We start from the raw sequence: 6000 nt of genomic DNA, 5'->3' as shown, positions 1-6000 counted from the left end.
CTCTCTGTAACTCTCACTGATATGAAGGTTGAGGCAGCAGCTAGTGGGCGCTCCACCACCGCTGCCTTCCCGATAAATCTAATAATGCGGCCTGGAAACTTTGAGGCAAATGATGCATTCGGCCACGTTTGGGAGCTTCGGACATACACACACGAACACACACACGAGTTCTCTGCCTCTTATTTAAAGCTCTTACACATAATACATATAATATTCTAATAACTATAGATATTAACTAATGATAATAATAAGAATAGTTATAATAATAATAGTAACGATACATCATAATAACAATAAACATAACAATAATAAAATACTAATAATAATAGTAATTATATCCACAATAAATAATAATAATATTACTATAATAATAATAGTACTAATTATAATAACAGTAAGTAATCTATATATATATTATAAAAAAACAGTCGCCAAATTTTTTTCCCGCCCATTTTCAATTTCTATTTTAATATTTTATTATGTTTTGTTTATTTTTTTTTCTTACCCAAAATAGAATTTTTGTAGATCATTAATTAAGTCTAGATTTATGAAAAAGTTATAGTTCTTGAAAACTGTACATAATTTTTTTTAGCTAAAAATTGCTTGGAGAATGTGTAAGCATGGTATATGAAGAGACAATAATATCTAATTCATATTATTAATTCTTAAAAATTAATATAAAATTTTAATTAAAATAAATTATAGAAAAATGAGATTTGTTTTAAATTGGAATAAATTTTGAGATATCAAGTAATACCATCGGGGGCCAAGTAAATTTTTTTAAAAAATAAATTAATTTTTTTATTTTATTTCCCATAATTTATCTCTCATTCTCTCTCAATAAAGCCACCACTCAAAACTCTAAAATCCTTAATTAGTTTCAAAATCATGCAAAAAAAAAGTACAAATCATATATATTTTTATGTTATTACTTAATTTTAAAAAATAATTAGTTGGTAGGTTATGTTAAATTAGTTATTTAGGCAAAATTGGATTATTTTAAATAAGTCGTTTAAGTTATTTTGACAAAATTAATATTTTGTATAGGCTATTTATATTTATCACATATTGTCATATTTCTTTTGAAAAATTTATTATGTTTTATATTTTTATTATTGACAGCAAGAATATGTAAAGTCATATATGGATAATTAATTCTGAAAATTTGATTATTATAATTTATATAATTAATTGATTATTTAAATTATATTTATTTTTATATATATAGTTTAATTAATTTAAATTTATTTTTTTATAATTTTAAATGTTATAATTTTATATATAACTTAAATATTATAATTTTATTTTTTAACTTTATTTTTTTTTTGCTTTCTTAAAAATTTGACCTATCTTGAATGTAGTAATTGATTGTCAGGAGGAATATGTAAAGTCATGTATGAATAATCAATTTCAAAAATTTTATTATTGTCATTTATATAATTAATTAATTATTTAAATTATCTTTATTTTATATATAATTTAATTAATTTAAATTTATTTTATTATAATTTTATATATAACTTAATTAATTATTATCATTTATTTAATTAGTTTAACCATATTTCTTATTTTCAACCAATTAGTTTTAACCATATTTCTGATTTGTCAATGTAAACAGATTTTGTGTAATAATTTAATTCTTTGGAAGTCATCCCAGCATTAAAATTTACAATTAATAGTTATTTTTTAACTTTAAGCTTTCTAAGAGGAATATGTAAAATCATGTATGGATAATCAATTTTGAAATTTTGATTATTATCATTTATATAATTAATTGATTATTTAAATTATCTTTATTTTATATATAGTTTAATTATTTTATTTTTTTTATAATTTTAAATGTTATAGTTTTATATAATTTTATATTTTAATTAATTTAATTTAATTTTAAATTTTAAATATTATAATTTTATATATAACTTAATTGATTATTATCATTTATTTAATTAGTTTAACCATGCTTTTAGTTTTCAATCAATTAATTTTAATCGTGTTTCTGATTTGTCAATGTGAACAGGTTTTGTGTAACAATTTAATGTTTTGGAAGTCGTCATAGCATTAAGCTTTCCAGTTAATAGTTATTTTTTAACTTTATTTTTTTATTACTTTCAAAAAAATTTGACCTATCTTAAACGTGATAATTAATTGTCAGGGAGAAGATGTGAAATCATGTATAGATAATCAATTTTGAATATTATAATTTATATAATTAATTAATTAATTATCTTTATTTTTTATATGTGAGTTAATTAATTTAAATTTATTTTTTAAATAAGTCGTTTAAGTTATTTTGATAAAATTAATAGTTTTCTATATATTATATATATTATAACAAAACAGCCGCAAAATTCTTTTCCTGCCCATTTTCAGTTTCTATTTTGATATTTTATTATGTTTTGTTTATTTTTTTTTTCTTACCCAAAATAGAATTTTTATAGATCATTAATTAAGTCTAGATTTATAAAAAACGTATAATTCTTGAAATCAATACATAATTTTTTTAGCTGAAAAGTGTTTGGAGAATGTGTAAGCATGGTATATGAAGAGACAATAATATCTAATCCATATTATTAATTCTTAAAAATTAATATAAAATTTTAATTAAAATAAATTACAAAAAAATGAGATTTTTTTAAATCAGAAGAAATTTTGAGATATCAAGTAATACCATCGGGTGCAAAGTAAATTTTTTTAAAAAATAAATTTAATTTTATTATATTTTATATTTTTATTATTGGCAGAAGGAATATGTGAAGTCACGTATGGATAATTAATTTTAAAATTTTGATTATTATCATTTATATAATTAATTGATTATTTAAATTATCTTTATTTATATATATAGTTTAATTAATTTAAATATATTTTTTATAATTTTAAATGTTATAATTTTATATATAGCTTAAATATTATAATTTTATTTTTTAACTTTTTTTTTGTTATTTTCTTAAAAAATTGACTCATGTATGGATAATGAATATGTAAAGTTATGTCAAAATGAATAGATTTTGTGTAACAACTTAATTTTTTATAAGTCGTTTTAACATTAAGATTGTGTTCTCTTTATTTTTTAATTTTTAGTTTTGAATTTTGAATTAGTTTTTAGTTTTCTATTTTGATAATCTATTTTTAGAAAATTAAAAACACATTCTCTTTATCATTTTAAAAAAATTATTTCTCAAAATAGAAAATTAGAAAACGCGTTCCTTTTAAAATTTTAAAAATATTTTTTTAATAATATTTTATTCAATAAATTTGATTATTCAATAAATTTGAAATATTTAATATTAATATATTATTAAAAATATATATACATTTTAAAATTAATGAATTTTGTAATATTTTTTCTCATTACAATAATAAAATATGAATAAATAAATATGTTTTGAGTTTAGAGTTTATTTTGGATGAACTCAAAATAAGTTTTTGTTGTTTTGAGTTTTCTTTACAATTTTTTTTTATTTTCAAAAATGCATTTTTAAAAACAATAAAAAGAACGCGTTTTCATCATTTTAGAAATCGAAAATAAAAATGACTTGAAAACAACAAAGAAAACGCAGCCTAAGTTTTTCAGTTAATAGTTTTTTTTTTTTTGGTTACTTTCTAAAAATTTTGACTTATCTTGAATGTTGTAATTAATTATCAGGAAGAAGATGTGAAATCATGTATAGATAATCAATTTTGAAAATTTGATTATTATAATTAATTAATTATTTAAATTATCTTTATTATATATATATATAATTTAATTAATTTAAATTTACTTTTTTTATAATTTTAAATGTTATAATTTTATATATAACTTAAATGTTATAATTTTATTTTTTAATTTTTTTGGTTGATTTTTTAAAAATTTGACATGTTTTGAATGTGATAATTGATTGTTAGGAGGAATATGTGAAGTCATGTATGGATAATCAATTTTGAAATTTTGATTATTATCATTCATATAATTAATTAATTATTTAAATTATCTTTATTTTATATATAGTTTTATTAGTTTAAATTTATTTTTTTATAATTTTAAATGTTATAATTTTAAGGTTTTAAAGTTTGCAATGTGTTAAGAATGACTATGTGCTAAAACATGTTCTAACGTGTTATGCTCATATTTCTCAACAGTAAAAGTCTGATCTTTATTGAAAATTGAAAAGACCGAAATTGAGGAGAAAAATGTGTTTCATCAATTTTTAGAATTTAATATCTATACTTGTAAAATAAGTTTGAGGGTTCCTAATATGTATGATGTAAGTACTAATTAATGACATTATATTCTAGATTTCTTTATCTAATAATGAGGTTACTACGTTGCTGAAGTCGAGTCGTGAGTTATAGATACATTGGAAAACTATGAAGGGTGTTTTGCCGAAAGGGGTCTCTTTGGCAATTTGTTGACTAATGCAACTAAGAAGATTCGATTGATGATCAAGAAGGAGGATAACTGAAAAAAGTTTATCTAATTGGTTTCGGATTACAATGTTTATTTTTTATTTTTTATTATGACCTATTCCTATAAAACTTTTGAGGTTGTTTTGTTAATTGCTACTGAATTTTATTTGTTGGCTTTTGTTATAATTTCTTAGGTTTAATTTTATTTGTTAGCTTTTGTTATAATTTCTTATGCAAGGTAAACTTAGTTTGCAGATTTTTTATTTCTAAATATTTTGGTTGTTGCTGGATTTATATCTAGGCAATTTGTTTGATCTACATATTTTTTGTTTTCTTTTATTATTTAGTTTTTTCTTTTTTCTTTTTTATTGATTCACACTTATGTATTTGCTTATTTCTTTTTCTTTTTCTATTTAACGTTCCTAAGTACATTATTACCCGCATTCTTTTTTTTTTCACTGAACAAATTATTCTTTTCAGCTTGCACAAGAATTTATCATAATTGAGCTATAGTTTAATAATATACACAATATTGAAATCATAACGAACGAAAAACATTTTCAATCAAATAATTAATAAAACGGATCAAGAAATCATCATTTATACGAAGTAATTACCTTGCTACTGAGAGTTTAGAATAAGACATGCCACATTTTTAGTGTTTTGTGCATCAAAGTGAAAATAGTGTATTAGAAATGGTAAACGTTAATCTCACTCTAATAAATCACAAATACTATAGACGTTGGATACAATCTTTTGTTAAAGACATATATATGTGTTAGTAGAAAGACCATGATAAAAGTATAAAAAAAGTCAAAAAAAAAAAATGTCAGACAAAAAGGGGCATACATATTCCGGAATAATTGAATAACTAATTTTGTTGTATGTTTGTTCATTTCTCATGATTGCAATATGATTATTTTGTTTATTTTTTACTTTTTTATTATGATGTTCATTTGTTATAACTACTGAATTATGTAACTTCTACTTTAACGATTATTTTTTTTCTTATGATATCCGTGCATCGCACGGGTGATGCACTAGTAATATTAATAATAGTACTAATAATAATTATAGCGAGAAAAATAATAACAGCAATAGCAATACTAGTAATAATAATAAATAAATAAATTTAGATCATTACAATCGCGGCACCGAGAAATTGGGAATCTATGGCGGCAAGGTTGTGTCAATTCGACAGCAACAGTGAGCAATTGGAGTTCTCAATCGACGATGATACTGAGTGCTAAGCACCAAGAACCGACCACCAAGAACCAAGCAACTTGGTTGTTTACCTATTCGGCCAATCGGAGTCGCGAATCAATGTTGAAACTAAGCACTGAGCATTGAGAGTACCTGTAATAAGCAACCGAACGAACGAACGAATATGATGCGAAGGGTTCGCATGGGGCAATCTCACAAAATTGATCAATGCGTGAGAACTCGTGCATATGAACTGATCAATGCTTGAGAACAGAGAAAGACAGTCAAATCACGTTGAAGGAGGGAAATGTGGACATGGGAATTTCCCTAGAAACAAACAAGGAATACATTATCTTGATAGTGAAATGCCTCTATGGGGGGAAATGGTCCAGCTTCTTCACTTAGCAA

Source organism: Diospyros lotus, chromosome 11 (assembly GCF_014633365.1).
Source record: "Diospyros lotus cultivar Yz01 chromosome 11, ASM1463336v1, whole genome shotgun sequence".
Taxonomy (NCBI): domain Eukaryota; kingdom Viridiplantae; phylum Streptophyta; class Magnoliopsida; order Ericales; family Ebenaceae; genus Diospyros; species Diospyros lotus.
Note: the sequence above shows the minus strand (reverse complement) of the source record.